The following is a 23,275-nucleotide window of genomic DNA, read 5'->3' as shown; positions in this document are numbered from 1 at the left end:
TATGTATGTGGCTCTATGTTTTTGTTCGTATGTTGCAATATGTTTTTTTATTTTTATTAGTTTATTTTTTTGTTCATATGTGATGTATATGTGTATGTGGCTATAATGTATATGTGTATGTGATGTATGTGGCTAGAATTTGCTAAATATATACATTAAAAATGTTTTTTTGTTCACAGAAAGTTTTTTGTTCATATATAGAAAGTTACAATTTTAGAAAAGTTTTATATATGCAAAAGTTACAGTTTTAGAAAAAGAAGGATAGGAAAGAAGAAAATAAGAAGAGGAAAGAAAGAAGAAGAGGAGAGGAAAAGAAGAGGAGAAATAAATAAGAAGAAGAAAAAAGAAGGAAAAGAAGAGGAGAAGAAGAAAGGAATAGTGGAGAAGAAGAGAAAATAGAATATTCTATTTTCTCTTCTTCTCCACTATTCCTTTCTTCTTCTCCTCTTTTTTTCTTCTTTTTTTTCTTTGATCTTTTCCTCTAGCTATTCCTTTCTTCGAGGGTTCTATAGGGTCAAGGGATCGAGGGTCGAGGGTTCCAGGGTCGTCGAGGGTTCGAGGGATCGAGGATCGCCGAGGGGTCGAGAGAGGTTTCCTAGTGTCAAAGTATTGAAGAAATCCATGGCTTCATCATTAGCCGGAAGTAACCAGGGCATGACGAAGTCCTCCAAAGTTATTTTGGAATGGTGTCTCGGATAGGATAATTTGCCTTTTTGTATGAATTTCAGCAAAGGCCTTCCAAAGAACGATATTTGGAAGGTTCTTGCTGAACTTTGTACCAAAAAGCGAATTATCTTATCTGGGACTCCGTTCCAAAATAACTTTGGAGAGCTTCGTACCATCATGCACCTGTTACTTTCGCCTAATGATGAAGACATGGTTTAGTTGAATACTTTTACACTAGGCAACCTCCCGACCCCTCGGCGATCCTCTCGAACATGAGAGGAAGAAGAGGATAAAAAAAGAAGAGGAAGAAGAAAAAAAAAGAGGAGAAGAAAGAATAGAGGAGATCTTCTCCTCTATTCTTTCTTCTCCTCTTTTTTTTCTTCTTCTTCCTCTTTTTTTTATCGGGAACGAGGGTCGTCGAGGGTCGCCGAGCGGTAGAGGAGAAACCCTAAATAGAAAGTATCGTCGGTGTGAGATACATGTACCGTCGATGTCGGACACTACATCCACGTCCCACAAGTGGCGCGGGCTTCGACGCCCACGTCACTTGTGGGACGTGGATGTAGTGTCCGACACCGACGGCCACATGTATCTCACACCCATGATACTTGCTATTTAGGGTTTCCTCTATTGCTCGGTGACCCTCGACGACCCTCGTTCCCGATAAAAAAAGAGGAAGATGAAGAAGAAAAAAAGAGGAGAAGAAAGAATAGAGGACTCCTCTATTCTTTCTTCTCCTCTTTTTTTCTTCTTCCTCTTCTTTTTTTATCCTTGAAGCATTGTCGAGGCCACCCCAAACCCTAGAGAAGCAGCGTCGAGGACACCCCAAACCCTAGAGAAGCAGCGTTGAGGCCACTAATTAATATTAGTTCTACGTTTTTGCCACTAATATATCCATCTATCATGTTTGAATAATAATTGCCATGTTGTCAATATTTGTAGAAACTATGGACACCGCCCGAGATGAAGTACAAGAAGAGTTGTTGGGGGACATAATCGCACAAGGAAGTGATGCCATCTTCTTGTTGTTTCTCAACGAGACCGATGGTCTGGAAGCAGCTGATTATGATGGCTCCGGTGACCTAATGTCGGTGCAAGAAGGATACCGTGAGGACGGCTCCGGTGACCCAACGCCGGTGCAAGGAGACTATGATGACGTCTCCGGTGACCGAACCGAGTCCGTCCAGGTATATATATTAGTTAAGCTTCTGCTGACTAGCTAATTGATGCATTCATTGTTTTGGTATGTACACATATTAATTAAGTCCTTGTTTCTTTTTCTAGCCCTCCGGATCGAGCACAACTTCGGTAAAGAGACGAGGCCCGAAGAAAAAGTTGAGCTCGGATGAAAAGTTTGAGATCATAGCAATCGCGCCCGACAGCCAACCGATTGAACCCCTCCAGACAAAGAGCGCATTTGTTGCTCAGTGCAGGGTTTTGGTTAGGGTCAGGATCCCTATCAGCATCCAGCAATGGTTTAAGCCGGCTACAGAAGACCATGAGGTGTCTTATGTCAATGATATACAGAAAAATGATCTTTGGACTGAGCTGAAGTCAAATTTCACCCTACCGCCAGAGGATAATCCAGAGAAGCCAGTTAAAGAGCAATTAATCAAGTCTTTTGCTCTTAAGAGGATGGCAGAACTATTCAGGAGGTGGAAGAAAGAGCTGAATAAGTTTGTCGAAAATAATGAGACACCAGAATTCAAGGGCAGATATGAGAAGATCAGAGATCACTGGCCCGCATTTGTGGCCCACAAGACATCAGAAAAGAGTAAGAAGATGTCGGCGACAAACAAGCAAAATGCTGCGAAGAAGAAGCATCACCATCGCACGGGGTCAGGTGGCTACCTCGTAGCCCGGCCTAAGTGGTCCAAGACTGAGAATGATCTGGTTGATAAAGGGATCAAACCAGAGACAATTAACTGGCCAGACCGTTGCCGGACTTGGTTCTTCGGGGCTGGCGGAACCTTGGACCCTCTAACAGGGAAGTGCATTTGGACGAACGATCAAATGGACATACCAGTCTGGAAGCTTCAGCACTATATCGAAGTAGCGCAGCAAGGGACGTTCTTTCCAGACAAAGAGAATGACAAGCTCACAATGGCCCTCGGGAATCCTGAGCACCCTGGACGGACACGAGGCACGCCAGGCTCCATTCCGTGGAAGGTTGGGTTTCCAGACGCAGGCGGTTGCAAATCCCATGAGAGGAGGAAAAAAGTGCAGCAGACCCAAATGCAGGCGCTGCAAGTAAGGGTACAAGCGATAGAGGAACGAGAAGCAAACCACAGCAAACGTACTGCCGAAGCTTCCCCCGAAGCTTCCCCGCCATCTCAGTGGAGAAGCAGCGTGGCTTCCACCGAGCTGCTTCAGCCGGAGCATGCCTTGACGGCTCCTGCCGGCTATCCCGTGGATGCTATCACGAAGTCTCAAAATTGCCACCTTATGACGCAATGGATGAATTTGAAGGTCAAGGCGGCTGTTGGCTCTGTTTATCCTACTGAACCCGGCGCAACTTTTCACTACCGGCCGATTCCAGAAGGATATGCTAGGGTGATGGTGGATGAAATAACAAAGGGATTTGAAGATGGCAGACCTATTCAGGAGGTGGAAGAAAGAGCTGAATATGTTTGTCGATAAAAAAGAGACACCAGAATTCAAGGGCAGATATGAGAAGATCAGAGATCACTGGCCCACATTTGTGGCCCACAAGACATCGGAAAAGAGTAAGAAGATGTCGGCGACAAACAAGAAAAATGCTGCAAAGAAGAAGCATCACCATCGCACGGGGTCAGGTGGCTACCTCGTAGCCCGGCCTAAGTGGGCCAAGGCTGAGAATGATCTGGTTGAAAAAGGGATCGAACCAGAGACAATGAACTGGCCAGACCGTTGCCGAACTTGGTTCTTCGGGGCTGGAGGAACCTTGGACCCTGTAACAGGGAAGTACATTTGGACGGACGAGCAACTTGACATACCCTTGAAGAAGCTTCGGTACTATATCGAAGTAGCAGAGCAAGGGACGTTCCTTCCAGACAGAGAGAATGACGAGCTCACAATGGCCCTCGGGAATCCTGAGCACCCTGGGCGGACACGAGGCACGCCAGGCTCCATTCCGTGGAAGGCTGGGTTTCCGGACGCAGGCGGTTACAAATGCCAGGAGAAAAGGAAGAAAGTGCAGCAGTCCGAACTGCAGGCGCTTAAAGCAAGGGTACTCGGGATAGAGGAACGAGAAGCAAATCGCAGCAAACGAACTGCCAAAGCTTCCCCCGAAGCTACCCCGTCATCTCAGTGGAGAAGCAGCGTGGCTTCCACCGAGCTACTTTAGCCGGAGCATGTCTTGACGGCTCCTGCCAGCTATCCCGTGGATGCTATCACGGAATCTCAAAATTGCCACCTTATGATGCAATGGATTAATATGAAGGTCAAGGCGGCTGTTGGCTCTGTTTATCCTTCTGAACCCGGTGCAACTTTTCACTGCCGACCGATTCCAGAAGGATATGCTAGGGTGATGGTGGATGAAATAACGGAGGGATTTGAGGATCTCCCGCTTGACCACCCTACTGGTGAAGGGGAGACTATGCTGGGGTCTGCTCTGAAGACTCCATGCCTATGGCGGAAGGAGCTCATCAACCTTCTGAACTGGGCGCCTCCGCCTCCTCCTCCTCCTCTGGCAAGTCAGGGCACTCCGCCTCCTCCACCGCCTCCTCCTCCGGCGAGTCAGGGCACTCCGCCTCCTCCACCGCCTCCTCCTCCGGCGAGTGATGATCAGGGCACTCGGCCGGCTCCTTCTCCAGCGCGTGGCGGCACTCCGCCTCCTTCTCCGCCTGCGCCGACGCGCCCGAGCAGCCAGCCTCCTCCTTCTCCGCCTCGTCAGCAAGGGCGGAAGAGACCTGCCGCCACTCTGGCTGCTCCGGCGCGTTGTAGTCCTTCTCCTCCGCCTCGTAAGCAAGTAAAGAAGACAACCGCTCCGTCTGCTCGACCGGCGTCTAGCAGTACAGCCAGAGGCGGGAGGACATACAGATTCGGTCCTTCTCTGAAGACTCCAGAGAAGTTACCATACGAGAGGACCCCGGAGGAGAACGCCGAGATCGCACGAACCGAAATGGATGACTGGTTTCAAGGGTTGAAAGCAAAGAGACATCCACTTCAATATGCTATCTTTTGATAATGTGGATACCGTGATTTGCATGGGGTGAGGACCGTGGATACATAGTATACCGGCTTTTGAAGTGGGAATGTATGTCCGTCCATCTCTCATTTGATGACGAGCACTGCGCTTACAACTTGGTGAGTTGCCGCTATATATAACAGCATTGGTTCGCCGACATTTGGTGCGGCCAAGATTGGGTCGGTGGCCAGGATGGATTTTATTTCTTCCAATCCGGTCGTGGCCGCATCCGTCCATTCAAAGTGTTTGGTGTGCTGAAGAGGGCGATAAAGGGGTAGTGCCTTTTCTCCTAATCGGGAGATAAAGCGGCTTAAGGCCGCCACGCATCCAGTTAGTTTCTGAATTTGCTTGAGGTCTGTTGGGGTAGCCAACTGTGATAGACCTCGGATTTTAGCCAGATTTGCTTCGGTTCCTCTACTGGAGACGATGAAGCCCAGGAGCTTTCTGGCAGGCACGCCGAAAACGCATTTTTCCGAATTGAGCTTGATATCGTATGTTCGCAGATTGTCGAACGTGAGCCTTAAGTCGTCTATTAAAGATTCGACGTGTCTGGTTTTGACGACCACATCATCTAGGTATGCCTCCACTGTTTTGTCGATATGTTTTTCCAGGCATGTCTGAATCATGCGTTGATATGTTGCCCCGGCGTTCTTAAGCCCGGAAGGCATGGTGTTAAAACAGAAGGGGCCGTATGGGGTGATAAATGCCGTTGCGGCTTGGTCGGACTCCGCCATCTTGCTTTGATGGCATCTGGAGTATGCACCGAGGAAACACAATGAGTCTTGTCCTGCGGTAGCGTCGATAATTTGATCGATGCGGGGGAGGGGGAAGGGATCCTTGGGGCAAGCTTTGTTAAGGTCCTTGAAATCGACACATAGGCGCCAGGATTTATCCTTCTTTGGTACCATCACCAGGTTTGCTAGCTAGTCCGGATGTTTTATTTCTCTAATGAATCCGGCCTCCAGTAACTTGGCTAGCTCCTCTCCCATGGCTTGTCGCTTAGGTTCAGAGAAACGCCGGAGGGTCTGCTTGACCGGCTTGAATCCTTTTAGAATGTTAAGGCTATGCTCGGCCAGCCTGCGTGGGATTCCTAGCATGTCTGAAGGATGCCAGGCGAATATGTCCCAATTCTCGCGCAGGAATTCCCGTAGTGCGGCATCTACAGCGGGGTTTAACTGTGTCCCGATGGATGCTGTTTTGTAGGGTCCGTTGGGTGGACTTGGAATTTGAATATTTCATCCGCTGGTTTAAAAGAGGTGGACTTGGATCTTTTGTCGAGTATCACGTCGTCCCTGTCCACTTTGGAGCGCATCGCAGTTAATTCCTCGGCCGCGAGGGCTTCGGATACTGCCTCAAGGGCCAGTGCAGCTGTTTTGTTTTCAGCGCCGAGTGCTATGTCCAGATCACTAGCTAGAGTGATGATTCCATTGGGCCCGAGCATTTTGAGCTTCATGTACCCGTAATGGGGTATGGCTTGGAAGATCGTGAATGCCTCCCGCCCTAGAAGGGCGTGGTATCCGCTACTGAACGGGGCCACTTGGAATGTGATTTCTTCGGACCTATAATTCTCTGGCGTGCCGAATACCACATCTAGTGTGATTTTCCCAGCGCATCCTGCCTCCCGACTAGGGATGATTCCTCTGAAGGTCGTGCTGCTTTGCTCAATGCGGTTTCTATCTATTTCCATTTTTTGAAGAGTCTCCTCATAGATGATGTTTAATCCGCTGCCGCCGTCCATGAGCACTTTAGGAAGCCAAAAGCCGTCCACAATTGGACTAAGGACCAAGGCGGCTGGTGCTCGGGCTGTTCGGAATTCAGGTTCGTCACTGGCATTGAAAGTGATAGCCGTGTCGCTCCATGGATTTATTGCTGCCACGTGGCAGACTTCGGCAAGGCTGCGGAGTGCTCGCTTACGCCTATTATTTGAGGCGAAGGTCTTGAAGACTGTCAATACTGTATTGTCGTTACCCACGGGATGGTGCTCTGTGGTATTTTTAATGAGGAGATCCTCACCGCTCTTGGCCACCTGCCGGAGTACCCAACATGCTCTGAGGCTGTCTGTTGGTATGGTATCCAATGTACTGTGAATTTTGCATGGCCCATTAAGCCATCCCTCCAATATGGTTCCACGCCCTGTAGTGGGCTTTTGCTTCTTTGTAATTGAGTCGGGCGACTTATGAGAGTGCACCCTTTTAGTTCGGACTGGGGGTTTTGAAAGAGCCGGATTATCCCAAAATTTTGTTAGGGTTTTCCAGGCACTTTCCATCGCACAGTACTTCCGTACTATGGCCGCTAAGTCAGCGAAGTGTGCTATGTCACGGCGACTTATGGCGTTGAGGATTCCCTTGTCCGTGCAATTATTGCAAAAAAGTGAAATTGCGTCTTCCCCGTGACAGTCCTTGACCTTGTTCATTACAAGAAGGAATCTGGCCCAATAGTGGTGTACTGTCTCCTGGGGCTCTTGTCTAATATGGGAAAGATCGTTTATATCTGGGTGGGTGGATTTAAGTCCGGACCTTGACCCGATCTGAGACCCAGGGGCGAAGGAGTTTCCGATCTTGGAAGTTCGGGCTCCGGGATGTTGCCCAGTAGGTCTGGCCCGGTGCCTGATTCTAGGTTCAGGGTTTAGGCGATGTCCTCCCGTAAATGGGTATCCGGCTCAGAGAGCTCGGGAATTCGGACATAATTTGTCCTCAAGATAGAGGAAGAATCGCCGCATTACTCCTCCACCACCGCTATCTGATGGGTGACCGGCAGGGAGTTAATCTCCCTTGGGTCGGGTTTAAGCCTGATCTGATCATAGTCTGCAGCAACTCCCAAAGCGGCGATGCCATCCAAGAGCTCGTTCAAAGAGGAGAGCTCTATTGGATCCAACTGCTTGGTGAGTCCCGAGCTGACGTGGAGGCTGTTTTCGATGACCCAGGAAGTCATCGTCGGCGCAGCGGCCGAACAGGCGGTCATGACGAAACCGCCTAGTCGGAGAGTTTGGCCTACAGCCAGGGCTCCCCCAGAGGTGATGTTGTCCTTGACAACAAGGTGAGCCATCCAGCCTTATGATGACGGCACAGTGGAACTCTCAATGAAAGCACCAATGCCGGTGTCAAAACCGGCGGATCTCGGGTAGGGGGTCCCGAACTGTGCGTCTAAGGCGGATGGTAACAGGGGGCGGGGGACACGATGTTTACCCAGGTTCGGGCCCTCTCGATGGAGGTAATACCCTACTTCCTGCTTGATTGATCTTGATGATATGAGTATTACAAAAGTTGATCTACCACAAGATCGTAGAGGCTAAACCCTAGAAGCTAGCCTATGGTATGATTGTTGTTGTCCTACGGACTAAACCCCCCTTGTTTATATAGACACCGGAGGGGGCTAGGGTTACACAGAGTCGGTTACAAGGGAGGAGATCTACATATACGTATTGCCAAGCTTGCCTTCCACGCCAAGGAGAGTCCCATCCGGACACGGGTCGAAGTCTTCAATCTTGTATCTTCATATTCCAACAGTCCGACCAAAGGATATAGTCCGGCTGTCCGAGGACCCCTTAATCCAGGACTCCCTCAGCTACCGTTACCAGTAACTGATGTAGTTATGTCCATTGTTACCTGTAAATGCCACGATCATGGTTATTGAATGGCCCGGCAACGTTGGAGTAAAGGAGGCTCCGGCGCACTCTATATAAGCCACACCCCTTCTCCAACCTCCACATGCATACTCTGTAATCATATCTCCAGAAAGCAAACAAGCCTCAAGGCATGTGACGTAGGGTTGTTACCTCCTTCGAGAGGGGCCCAAACTTGTAAACATTGAGTGTCACATCTATGATGTAGCTAGGCTCTGCCCCCTCATTCGTACCCCTAATATTAATTTTTAGGATCGTAACCCCGACGCCACCTACATATCAAATTATGAAAGTAGCGAACGTGAATCAAATGAGCATGATGAAAAGTAACTTGACGATAATTCCCATGTGTCTGCTATTAAATGTGTGCAAACACATGGGCACTGGAGGCATCAGGGCGCGCCCTGGGAGGATCGACACGCCCTGTTTCCTTGTGGGCAGCAGGTGGCCCCCCTCTGGTATTTCTTTGTTCCATTTTATTCAATAAAAAATCTTCGCGAAGTTTAAGGCCATTTGGAGCTCCGTAGATTAGTTATCTCTGATGTAGCTTTTTAGGTCTAGAATTCCAGCTACCGACAATCTCCCTTTCCATGTAAATCTTGAAAATTAAGAGAAAATGTATTAGAATTGCATCATAAAGTGAAATAATGACCAAAAACATTATAAATAATAGTAGGAAAACATGATGCAAAATGGACGTATCACCTTCGTTGTTAGAGTGGCATATAAATCTTTGAACTTGGGGCAATCCTTGATGAGCATCCAACGATGGGTTAGGGTGAATGGTTTGTTCTTATGTCGGGCCTTGAAGGCTTCCAAAGTTTGGAATGTCTAAACAAGCAACGAAAAGGCCACAAATTTAATGGCAAAGGACACAAGATGCAACAAACATGAACTTGGCATAGCAATGAAAAATGACGGGTTCATACCAAGTCGCCCATGCCTAGGTCACTCTTGGGACAGGCTTCAACGCTCTCAAGCGTGGCACAAAACTTGTTGCATTCTTGTTGAATGAGGCCCCATCTCTTTTGGATTGAGTTGATGACATAGGTACTCATACGGCAGAAACTTCCTCCGCTCATGAAAGTTTGTATGGGCTCTCGTACAAAAAGTCGATGCTTTTTGCTTGGCACCGGTCTTGGGATCTTGGCCTATCTCCTTCCAACTCTCGTAAATCAACATGTCCTCATCTTTGGTGTACGACCTGGCCACGACCCTCGTAGATGAGGTTCTCGATGAACGTGTGGTACTTGGGGTCGTCGGTCGCCGGCGTCGGGTTTGGCGTTTTATTGAACATGTTGCGGGCACTGGGAAAGTTAGTCGTAGGAATAGACCGTGTCTGCTCCTTTACATTTCGACAAAGGACTGGCTGGCGCCACACGACCTAGGCATGAAGTTGAGGTCGATTTTGGCTGTGGGGTCAACTAGTACCATCGAGGGCGAATGGCCGACGAGCCTGTGCTTGCCACGGCCATGGCAGCTGCAGAGAGAATGGCCAGCGTAGGCCGACACAACCCTATCACCATGAGGGTGTGCGTTGTCGCTGCGTGTGTGGCATTGGCGACGATGGCCTCGTTGTCCTTGACGGTGGCCTTGTGCTATGGGTCGCGGCCTCGAGGTCACAATCTGCAACGGCTTTCTTCCCGCCTGAAAGGACCATCAGGTCTCCTCTTGGCCGAGTCTCGGTCGAGCCGCTCGGCCTCCCTCGGCATGAGCTACGACTGCTCCTTCTTCTTCCTCTTTGTCGTTTGATGGGTGGTGGTGACGACCCGTCGTCGGCTGTGGGTTTCTTTGGGGCACCGGCCATGGAGGAGGGAGTGGGGGAGGAGGGGGAGTTTATGGAACGGGAGGGGTAATGGGGGTGTTGTGTCCCCGACGGGCGGGCCAAGGGAGGACAAGGGCACGTGTCCCGCCCGTCCGTAGGCTGTCCGTTTCGACCGAAATGCGGCCAAAATTTGGGCTGGGTATGGATCAACGGCGGACAAAAAAAGATGTTTGTCTGTTTGCTCCCGCGTGTTGGGCCGCGATATGTGTCCGTTTGGTACCAAATAGACGCGGCCGGACCATTTGAGGTCGTGCGTAGCAGTAGCAGTAGCAGGAGCAGGAGCAGTAGCAGTAGCAGTAGCAGTAGCAGCAGCAGCAGCAGCAGCAGCAGTAGCAGTAGCAGTAGCAGTAGCAGCAGCAGTAGCAGGAGCAGCAGCAGCAGCAGCAGCAGCAGCAGCAGCAGCAGCAGCAGCAGTAGCAGTAGCAGTAGCAGTAGCAGTAGCAGTAGCAGTAGCAGTAGCAGTAGCAGTAGCAGTAGCAGTAGCAGTAGCAGTAGCAGCGGTAGCGGTAGCGGTAGCAGTAGCGGTAGCAGTAGCGGTAGCGGTAGCGGTAGCAGTAGCGGTAGCGGTAGCGGTAGCAGTAGCGGTAGCGGTAGCGGTAGCAGTAGCAGTAGCAGTAGCAGTAGCAGTAGCAGTAGCAGTAGCAGTAGCAGTAGCAGTAGCAGTAGCAGTAGCAGTAGGAGTAGTAGTAGTAGTAGTAGTAGTAGTAGTAGCAATAGATGAGGAAGGTGAACTTCAACGACCCCCCGGACGCAACACTTCAAAAGACACAAAAGATAAACATAAGTCATCAAGCAAGTCTAAATGCTCTGGAAGCTTGACAAGTGAGAGCGTGGACAAATTTAATGAGATTCAACTACGAAAATCAATTGCTGCAGAGAAAATGGCCGATGCCACCCTTATTCAAGCAGAAGCCACAAAAGTTCAAGCAGAAGCTGAGAAAGAAAGAGTTGAAACTGAGAAGGAGAAGATAAAGGTGGACAAACTGAGCAAATACCTTGATCTTCTTCACAAAGATACTTCAGCTTATGATGATGCCCAAAAGAAAATGCATGAACAATTTCTAAATTTCTTAGCTAATGATCTGTTCGGTTAAGATTAGATGTATCTTGTAGGTGAATGATGCGCTATGTAAGCAGTTTCATGTGATCGTTGTTTGTTAGAACTTTATGAATTAGTACGTAATCACTGGTTGTAAGCATTTTCTAAATTACTATGTAATCATTTGATGAATTAGTATGCACTGCATTTAACTTGCTGGAAATATAGCTGTTGAAAACTAGCCGTTGGAAACTAGCCATTGGAAACTATTCCCTATTAATAGAGGCAGCAGCTCCATCCCACCAAGACCAAACACAACACACCATCCACTCAAGAGATGTCCACCGATGAGAACCCACAAGCAGAGCAACAAGACAATGTTGACGCAGCAATTAGTTTCGAAGCCATGGGTGACTTTTTCTGGGACTTCATGAATGACCCAGTTGAAGCCCAGATTGAAGCAGAAATTCGAGCTCAGATTGCAGCACAATAGATAGGTACGCCCAATGAACACAGACGACTACCTAGAAGACACCTTGATAGAGATAGGCAAGGTGGTGAGGATAGGCTGATGGCTGACTACTTCTCAGAAAATCCATTGTACACAGACAATCAATTTAGGCGTAGGTTTCGTATGAGGAAGCATTTATTTTTACACATTGTCCAAACTCTTGGCGAGTGGTCTCCATTCTTTACTCAGAGGAGTGATGCATTTGGCAAGCCTGGCTTTTCTCCCTTGCAGAAATGCACTGCTGCTATGCGAGTGCTAGCATTTGGGACACCTGCTGATTTGTTTGATGATAACTTGAGAATGGGTGAAACCACAATCATCAAGTGCATGACCACATTTTTGTGTGATGGAGAAGTTTGGTCCAGAATATCTTAGAAGGCCCACTAATGAAGACATACAACGCTTACTTCATGTAGGGGAGGCTCGTGGCTTTCCTGGCATGTTGGGAAGTCTTGATTGCATGCACTGGACATGGAGAAATTGCCCAGTGGCTTGGAAGGGAATGTTCACTCGTGGTGATCATGGAGTTTCCACAGTCATGCTCGAAGTTGTGGCCTCACATGACCTATGGATATGGCATGCATTTTTGGGGTCGCTGGATCAAGTAATGATATCAATGTCCTAGACCAATCAACTTTGTTTACTCAAGTGCTGCAAGGTACAGCTCCAGAGGTTCACTTTGAAGTCAATCACAATGAGTATAACTTGGGATACTACCTAGTAGATGGCATTTATCCGGAATGGGCGACATTTGTGAAATCAATCCCTATGGCTCAAAGTGAGAAGCACAAGTTATATAAAGCACATCAAGAAGGAGCAAGGAAAGATGTAGAGCGGGCTTTTGGTGTTTTGCAAGCTCGTTTTGCTATAGTTCGTCATCCAGGGCGTATGTTGCAAAGGTGTGCGCTTGCTGAGATCATGTATGCTTGCATTATATTGCATAACATGATCGTTGCAGATGAGAGGCACACCTACAAGTGCTATGACAAATATGACCGTGACTATGAATTGCTACAAGGCGCTCAAATACCATATCTTGAAACTGAACAAGGACCATTTGATGGGTTTGATCTGGTTCTTGAGACAGATGGTGCCATTTGGGATCGATCCACACATCGTCGTCTCAAGGCTGATTTGGTTGAGAATATTTGGCAAAAGTTTGGAGGAAATGGACATTAGCATTTATAAGTTCTACATGTATTCATCTTATTAATTTCTATCGCTTTCTATTTTAGTTTTCCAGTCGAGCATCTCCTTTGTAATTGTGTAATTTAGTTTACAGATTGTGGAATGAGAACATTTTATTATTATTTCTTGCTGCTAAATTTTATTATTTCTTGCTGCTAAATGCAATGTTGAACACTACCTTCAACTTTTAAGAACAGGAAGTTAGCATCACTGACATTATTAACTAGTACTACACTACATGCAAGTATAGCACGTCCTAATAGACAGAGCTTCATAGGCCGAACATGCAAGTATAGCACGTCTTAACTGAATCCAGTAAAACATTTTTGTTTGCTTCACAGGCTGAACATCACGCATCCTCACCTGTGCTGCTTCGAGACCAGTAGAGGCAGCGCAGTAGTAGAAAGTAGTAGATGCAGCGCAGTAGCCGCCCGTCCAACAGTCCGGGCACCGCTAGCCGCAACATACTGCTTGGCAGCCTCCGCCCCCTGCTTCCTCCTCCTCGTCCATGGAGCTCGTCCCCCGCTGCACATCACCTCCACTAGCCGCGGCTCCTCGGAGAACCTTGACAGATTCCTCCTCTCGCGCCTCCGCTCTGCCCGGACCTTGGGCGGACGAACACCTTGCCTGGAGTAGGAGATGTGTGTCGATTTGGCCTAGATCTACGCCGGATCGAGACGAGGAGGTGACGATGGAGATGGATCTGGTCGGAGGAGAAAGGGGATTTTTTCTGGACAGAGGCGGACGAGAGGAACTCGCGCGAAGGATCGAGGAGAGGTTGGCTTGCTCAATTTTTTATGGACGTGTGGGTCCCGCTTTTCTACGGGCTGCAAACACACAATGTGAGGCCGGTGCCAAATTTTTTTGTAAGGGCATCGATGCCCAATCTGCTATATTTTAGTGCACCGGGCACCTGGCACATAGTGGAAGGCCTTAGGAGCGACATACGAAGATGGAAAGGCCGGGCAACGAATTGTTGAGAGAACCGCGAAACTTTCTGAATTATCAGATTTGGTGCTAGATGCATATTTTAGCACTTATTGCCAGCAAATCCAGCAGTACGTAGAGGTGTACCAGCAATTCAGTGGCCCCTTTTTCGTAGGCAACATACCGCAAATCAGTGCTGGAAGTTTCTTTATGGATGCGGAAAGGTACCGGCTGAGGCCATTTTGGGTAGAGAAGATCAGGTACTACTACCTCACGTATTGATTGAAGATACATGCATGCATAGCATAACATATGTGTAGGTCATTCACGGTCGTTTAATTGTTGTAGGTCATTGATGGATCTTCTTGAGTATGGGAGAGCGAGATCTGTGACACATGGTGGTCTTGCCAATCCGGGAAGCTATGTGCTCTCTGGACAAACCGTGAAGCTTATTAACGTGGGGCGAGAAGTTGATTCCCACGATGCCACGAGAGATCTGATGGAGCTCAGACAATTCATAAACACGAACCCCTATTTAAATGGTAATGCCAGTGCAGAGTGGGGCACTCTTGACATGCTTCTGGAATCTCGACTTGTGACCAAGTAAGTAAACTGCACCACTCCATGCCCTTAGGTGTAGGGTAATTAATTGACATATGTAACTAAAGGTTTATAAATAGGAGTACTTACTCCACTCCATTCCGTACATGCATGCATGCTTCCTTATCTTAATTTCAACTACTCCTACCAGTACGTAGATATACATACTATATACTCCCTTCGTCCGGAAATACTTGTCATCAAAATGGATAAAAGTGGCTGCATCTAGACGTATTTTAGTTCTAGATACATCTCTTTTTATCCATTTTGATGACAAGTATTTTCGGACGGAGGGAGTACACGCATGCATCCTTAATTAACATCCGCCGGGTTATAAGTAGTAGTGTTACTCGATCGATCTTGTTTCTCTGATTAAGTCGGTGATTAATCCATGGATGCATTGCATGCAGCTTTAGTCGTGGCTGGAAGAACGTTGTCGTGGGACACCCAATGTTATCGGGATCGGCTGAGGATATAATCGCAGCTTTTGATGGGGTGAACACATCTGTGGAACAACTGACTTTGGTAAAAGCAACTAAGTTGGCCAACCTGTTGTACACAGAGTTTCCTCATTTCCACGACAGACGATTGGTACCGAATCCTCAAGGAGCTAATGACTATCACGAGAATCTCAGGTTCTATTTCCGACGAACCAGAGTCTCCAATCGTCTCTTCAACAATTACTATGATGGCGTTAAACAATTGTATCAAGGTGATAAAATTTATCTAGAAATCATTAGACTGGTGAGGAACTGCATACACCATGCAGCCAAATATGATGAGGTATATTTCCAGTTTCTTTTCCATCTACGTGTGCATGCATTTACTTGTAATGGTAGCTGCATTTAATTACTGGACCCATCTCTCATGATGCATTCATTTACTCCTTGTAGAGGCTGGCAGACTCTGAACGATTGCTTACAATGATGAGAGAGAATTTTACACATTACATCAGTTTGACATACTCTTTCCTACACATGCTGAATGATAAGGATGCTGATTATCCATACAAAAGTAAGTTTTGATTACTACCATGTGAAGTCATTTATATTAAATATAAGAAGATACACTAATTTCATTTTTGGTTCACAGGCAATGACAAACCAAGTACACCCAGCATTGGGGATTATTTGGACCTGGCCATGAAGAGAACACGCAGAGGAAGAGGTTGAACATTCCGACTGGTTACTTTGCGACGATGGCATCATCACGATCCAGCTGCCGAGGGAACTGAATGGTTGATGTGTCGAGGGAACTGCATGTTTACTTTTCTTCAAAGTTGGTGACTCGTGCCTGGGTCCTAGACCAACCGAACATCTGAATGTTTTTTTACTTTTCTTCAAAGTTGGTGACCCGTGCCTGGGTCCTAGACCAACAGAACATCTGCATGTTTTTTTACTTTTCTTCAAAGTTGGTGACTCGTGCCTGGGTTCTAGACCAACAGAACAGCTTGTTTCTTAATTCGCATCCCACTGTAACCGCAACCAGTAACACCGATGACTCCATGGACCAGCTTCATTATCTTTTGCCATTGCATGGCCCATGGGTGCTATGTTTTACGATGAAGGTTTTATCCTGGAACGCTAGGGCCCCATTCCTTCTCTTTTCCACCGATATATCTCTTTTTTTCCACCGTTATGTCTCAGTGCCTATATATTACGGAGAACAACAAAGTAGAGAGCAAAGGACTAGGATACAGAGAAAAACGCTGTGAGAAGCAGCCAAGAAAAAACTATCATAGTCAGGTTCAGGTGGTGGTTCCATCTTGCAATCAGATAGCCAGTGCAGAGAGAGTTGTGTGTCATGGGAATTGCCCAGGCCCCATCAAAGGAAACTGAAGGGTACGTAACAACTACTCCCTCCGTCCGAAAAAACTTGTCCAAATTTGTCCCTCAAATGGATGTATGTAACACTAACTTGATACTAATACATCTATTCAAGAGACAAGTTTTTTCAGACAGAGGGAGTACTTCCTCCGTTTCTAAATATAAGCAATGTTAGAGATTTCAATGCGGGCTACATATGGATCTATGTAGACATATTTTAGGCGGGACTACCCGCTGAGTTTAAGCATATAAATAAGCGGAGGAGAAGGAATTTAAAAGGATTCCCCTAGTAACGGTGAGCGAACCACGAGCAGCCCAACTTGAGAATCGGGCGTCTGTGCCATTCGAATTGTAGTCTGGAGAGGTGTCCTCAGCGACGGACCGGGCCCAAGTCCCCTGGAAAGGGGTGCCTGGGAGGGTGAGAGTCTCATCTGGCCAGGACCCTGTCGCCCCACGAGGCGCCATCAACGAGTTGGGTTGTTTGGGAATGCAGCCCAAATTGGGCGGTAGACTCCGTCCAAGGCTAAATACAGACAAGAGACCAATAGTGAACAAGTCCGCGAGGTAAAGATGAAAATGACTTTGAAAAGAGAGTCAAAGAGTGCTTGAAATTGCCAGGAGGGAAGCGGATGGGGGCCGGCGATGCACCCCGGCCGTATGCAGAACGACTCTTCTTGGTCCGCCGTTCGGCTTGGGGTGTGGACTGTTGTCGACCGCACCGGCAGCCAAAGCCGGGGGGCCCTAGGTGCCCCCGGTGGGCGTCGTCAGCACAACCGGTACCCGTGTGCCGAAATGCTTGTCCCTCGGGGCACTGCGCTGCAACAGCCCGCGGGCTCCCCATCCGACCCGTCTTGAAACACTAACCAACGAGTATGACATGCGTGCGAGTCAACGGGTCCTCTCCTCATTTTTTTCTAGGTCAAAATGAATTATATACCAGAACAGGGGCACCGGAGGTGGGCTGAGGAGGGCACAACCCACCAAGGCGCGCCTAGGACTCCTGGCGCGCCCAAGTGGGTTATGCCCACCTGGTAGGCCCCCTCTGGTACTTATTGGCCCAATATTTCTTATATATTCCATAAAAAATCTCCGTAAAGTTTCAGCTCATTTTGAGTTGTCCAAAATAGGTAGCCTGACGTAGCTTTTTCAGATCCAGAATTCCAGCTGCCAGTATTCTTCCTCTTTGTGTGAACCTTGCATATTATGATAGAAAAACCATTAGAATTACTCCAAAAGGCATTATTATGCATAAAAACAATATAAATAACAGTAGGTAAACATGATGCAAAATGGACGTATCAGTGGGTCCGCTCCGGTTGATTCTTTCGCCAATATTTTTTATTAATTACAAAATATTCTCCGTGAATTTTCAGGTCATTCTGAGAAGTTCTATTTCTGCACAAAAATAACACCAAGGCAATTCTGCTAAAAATAGCGCCAGTCCGGGTTAGTCCATTCAAATCATGCAAATTAGAGTCCAAAATAAAGGCAAAAGAGTTTGGAAAAGTAGATACGGTGGAGATGTATCATGTACCCCTCCTTCACAAACTGAAGGGCAGGGGTCCCAAAGGTGGCTCAAACCCCGGGTATAGTAGGGAGGAGGGGTCCACCCTATTGGGCGTACGGAACTCGGTTGGTTTTCCTTAGGAAAAAACACCCGATTTCCTATAACCCGCCCAGGAGGGGCCAGGTTTCACCATTGGCGAATAAATGTGAAGAAGGCCCAAGTAAGTCCAAGAAGACGAACATGAAGACTGGTGGTGGCTTAAAGCGTCGGTCTTGGTGGTGGCCCAAGACCCGGAGGCGTGAGCCGCCCGGTGATGACTTGCCTGGTAAGGTAAGGCAACTTAGAAACTGATCTGGTCACATTGTGTGATCCGGCTCGGACTCTTGTAAAGCCCCGGGCCTTGACCTGTGGATATAAAGGCGAGACCCGGCGGCGGGTTAACTCAAGAGACAATTGATCGATAGCTAGGTCAAGCGATTCTGCTCCCTTGTAATCTATATCCAAGCAATGCAACTAGAAGCATGACATTGGCTTTGACCTCCTTGTGAGGGGCCGAACCTGGGTAAACCTTGTATCCTTTGTCCCGTTCAACCCCTTCAAGCTAACCTATGTTGCGATGGCTCCACACCTAAGTCCTTTCACAAGGGCATCTGCCATGACACAACCATGATAGTTGGCGCCCACCGTGGGGCCAGAGCATGGTGGTTTCGAGTTCTTGAAGGGCAACTTCTCAAGGCTCGAACGATATGCCGTGGGCCGGATGACTAAAATTCATCGCGGCAAGCTCTACATCGACGATGCTGGTTGAGGCCCAAAGGCTGAATCAATCGAGTACGGGTACCAGGTCCCCTTTGGCAAAATTCACGTACGTTTTCCTCAGCAAGATATGTGAGTAAGAGCCTGTGCCGGGCACCTACACCACCATCATCGAGACGGCTCAGCGCGCGCAACCCGCTAGGGTTCAATCCAGCCAGAAGCATGTTTTCATTGGCTTTGTTCATGGGGCGGATCTTGGGGAAGATTCTGCATCTGGTGGAGAGACGACCATCTATTCAGGTGGTGAGTCCTCAGCCGAAGAAACCGAGTCAATCTATCAGCTTCAGGATGGCAGGCTTCGAGGCTATTCCGGTGGTGAAAGTATTCCGAACCCTTATGAGCCGCTGAGCAGGGATGCTATTTTTATGGTTGGTACGCAACCGATTCTCAACTCATCAACGGCTGCTGCTATGAGATTCGGTTCAACTGCTGCTGTGATAGCTGAGGCGAGCATCTCAGTCTGACCACTGGCTCAAGTTTTATCTAACCTCTTGGGTACTTTGAGGAATCTGTTAGCCACAGAGGTGATTCCGGCGAATCAAGCACACCATAATGTAGAAGTGGGAAAGGTGCGAGATGAGGTGGCCAAGGCGCAGGAGGATCTTAATGTAGAGAATGCAAGGATGGGAACAGAGGGACCCTGATGGAAGCTGAGTCACAACGGATAAAAGCAGGGGCTTTTCGCCGGAGTCTAGATCATAATGCGTCTAACGTTGTTTTTCGGAGGAGGCACTAGAGCAGGCTGCCTTCACAGTTTGAGGGACAGAATCTTTTTAACACACCAGGGGCAGGAACAAGTAAACCGCCCGGTGTGACCCGAGCTGCTGAGGCGCAAGGGACCAGGGCGGCGGCTCAGCCTCATTTGCCAGACCCACCTCGTAGGGATTTGACCCCGCCTCAACGGGTTCCAACACCCTCTGGCCATTATTCTAATCCGCTGGACAATATGATAGCAGCAGCTACATGGCTGGTGGTTATTCCAATCGAGGGCGAGTCTCCGGCTGCAGTGCAGATCCGGAACGGAGTGGAGCTTCTACAGACGGCGGTGGCACAACAGGCGGCTTATTCATATAGCCGTGATCGTGTCCATTCGACACCTCGCCGGAGTCGAAGTTACAGCCGGCGTATTGAATCACCCGCATTTTATAGCAGTGAGCAGCGTCGTAACCCGCCGCGTAATGGTAACCCGCCCCGAGATGATAACATCCTGATTAATGATGCTCAGGTGATCGTGGATAGCACCAGAGCTCGTCGTGAAGCGGAAGTAGCGGCTCAGCAGGGGGTTTATCGGCAGCCTCCGATGGCTCCTTTTTCTTCAATGGAAGCTGGGACGATTTCTAGAACAGTTGGAGTGCCGTGTTTGGTGCCGGCTTTGCACAATGAACGTCTGCCTAAGGATTTTAAGGGCCCCCGTAAGGTGCCTAATTACATAGCTGACCTCCCTCCGGAGGCTTGGATTGAAAGCTATGAATTGGCTATGGAGATGCTAGATATTAATGATGCTGTGTGTGCCAAGTATTTTACTATGATGCTGTATGGGCCGGCTCGAACCTGGTTAAAAGGATTGCCTGCCAATTCCGTTAGGTCATGGTCTGAGCTGAAGGCCCGGTTCATTCAGAATTTTAAAGGAACGTGTAAGCAGCCTCTAATGATTATTGATCTGGATAAGTGTGTGCAATAGGAGGATGAGTCGACCCATCATTGGGTCCACCGGGTTTCATCTATTATCCAATCGTCACATGGTATTGCGGTAGGTTCAACAGTCCTGGTTTTGGACAAGAATTACCACTTTGAACCCCTCAAGCTGAAGCTTGGGTGGCTTAAACGTCATTGTAATAACATGGGGGAGCTCATGGCGGCTCTTATCAAGTATGCCAACTCTGATAATACAAAGGATCTTGGGTCTGATGATGAGAAATCAAACAAAGGCAAGAAGAGTGGCAGTGGCAAGTGTCAACAACAGAATACCACGAGGCATGAAAACAACCAAGGCGGCGGTGGTAAGCGCAAACACCCCGATGGTGGGTCATATTTTGTGGCTAACACAATTGCAGGGTTTAAAGGCCAGCGTCAGAACGGTAAGGGTAAGTGATACGTCTCCGTCGTATCTATAATTTTTGATTGTTTCATGCCAATATTCTACAACTTTTACACACTTTGGCAACTTTTTATACTATTTTTGGGACTAACATATTGATCCAGTGCCCAGTGCCAGTTCATGTTTGTTGCATGTTTTTTGTTTCATAGAAAATCCATATCAAACGGAGTCCAAACGGGATAAAAACTGACGGGGATTTTTTGGAATATATGTGAATTTTGGGAACTGGAATCAACGCGAGACGATGCCCGAGGGGCCCACGAGGGTGAGGGGCGCGCCCTAGGGGGTCAGGCGCACCCTAGGCCCTCGTGGCCACTCTGTAGGGCGGTTGGTGCCCTTCTTTCTCCACAAAGAAAATCCAATATCCGGATAAAAATCGTGTCCAAATTTCAGCCCAATCAGAGTTACGTATCTCCGGGAATATAAGAAACGGTGAAAGGGCAGAATCTGGGAACGCAGAAACAGAGAGAGAGAGACAGAGAGACAGATCCAATCTCTGAGGGGCTCCCGCCCCTCCGCCGCCATGGAGGCCATGGACCAGAGGGGAAACCCTTCTTCCATCTAGGGGGAAGGTCAAGGAAGAGGAAGAAGAAGGGGGTCCCTCTCCCCCTCTCTCCCGGTGGCGCCGGAACGCCGCCGGGGCCATCATCATCATCATCATCAACGCAATCTACACCAACACCTCCGCCATCTTCACCAACATCTTCATCACCTTCCCCCATCTATCTACAGCAGTCCACTGTCCTGCAACCCGATGTACCCTCTACTTGAACATGGTGCTTTATGCTTCATATTATTATCCAATGATGTGTTGCGATCCTATGATGTCTGAGTAGATTTTCGTTGTCCTATCGGTAATTGGTGAATTGCTATGATTGGTTTAATTTGCTTGTGGTTACGTTGATGTTCTTTGGTGCCCATCATATGAGTGCACTCGTGGATCACACCATAGGGTTAGTTGTATGTTGATAGGACTATGTATTGGAGGGCAAGAGTGACAGAAGCTTCAACCTAGCATATAATTTGATGCATACGGGATTGAAGGGGGACCAATATATCTTAATGCTATGGTTGGGGTTTACCTTAATGAACGTTAGTGGTTGCAGATGCTTGCTAATAGTCCCAATCATAAGTGCATGGAATTCCAAGTCAGGGATGACATGCTAGCAGTGGCCTCTCCCACATAAAACTTGCTATCGGTCTAGTAAGGTAGTCAATTGCTTAGGGACAATTTCGCAACTCCTACCACCACTTTTCCACACTCGGTATACTAAATTTATTGCTTCTTTATCTAAACATCCCCTACTTTTTATTTACGTGCTCTTATATTCTTGCAAACCTATCCAACAACACCTACAAAGTACTTCTAGTTTCATACTTGTTCTAGGTAAAGCGAACGTCAAGCGTGCGTAGAGTTGTATCGGTGGTCGATAAAACTTGAGGGAATATTTGTTCTACCTTTAGCTCCTCGTTGGGTTCGACCTTCTCACTTATCAAAAGGGGCTACAATTGATCCCCTATACTTGTGGGTTATCAAGACCTTTTTCTGGCGCCGTTGCCGGGGAGTTATAGCATGGGGATAATATTCTCGTGTGTGCTTGTTTGCTTTATCACTAAGTAATTTTCATGTGTTGTTCTAAGTTGTTCTCTATCTTTAGTTATGGATATGGAACATGAAATACCAAAAAAATTAGGTTTACTTGCTACTCATGGAGATGGGGAACCTCCTAAAACCCTCGATGCTCATTATGTGAAAGATATTATGTACTACTTTGATAATCCTGAGAAAACCCCATTCAACTTTATAACGGGAGTAATGTTGGATCAACGTGAATACTTTAGGGATTATCGCTTGACTCAAAAAGGGAAACTATTAGGGATTAAATTCATATATTGATGTGGTATGCTGGGGCTATGCTTGAGATATGATTATACTTGTTGCTCTAGGATGAAGGCTCCACACCTTCCCTTTTCATGCAAATTTAATGATGATGAAACCTTGGCTTCTTATGCTAATGGTATATATGATTACTATGATGTGGAACAAATAGAAGAATTCGTTGCTTTTATGGGTGCTTATGAAATTGAATCTTTGTTTAAAGAGTGTGAAAATCTTGATGATGCTGTTTACAGACCTAATTTTTTGCTATATTTAAATATTTCTATGAGAATTATGAATTCAATTCCGATATTGATGATTTTATTGAGAGAGTCCCCGATGTCCAAGAAGAGTATAATATTTTGCAGGTGTCTATGGAAGAAGGAATTGATGAAACTGTGGGCCCATTGGATGAAAAAGATGAGGAGGAGAGCGAAGAACAGAAGGAGGAAGAGCGGATTAGCTACCCATGCCCACCTTCTAATGAGAGTAACTCTTCACTCATACATTGTTAATTTCCCTTCGTGCTTACCGAAGGATGATTGCTATAGTGATTGTTATGATCCCGTTGATTCTTTTAAAATATAATTCTTTTGAAATATA

This window comes from Triticum dicoccoides, chromosome 5A (genome assembly GCF_002162155.2).
Source record: "Triticum dicoccoides isolate Atlit2015 ecotype Zavitan chromosome 5A, WEW_v2.0, whole genome shotgun sequence".
In the NCBI taxonomy this organism is placed as follows: domain Eukaryota; kingdom Viridiplantae; phylum Streptophyta; class Magnoliopsida; order Poales; family Poaceae; genus Triticum; species Triticum dicoccoides.
This window is presented reverse-complemented; position numbering follows the sequence as displayed.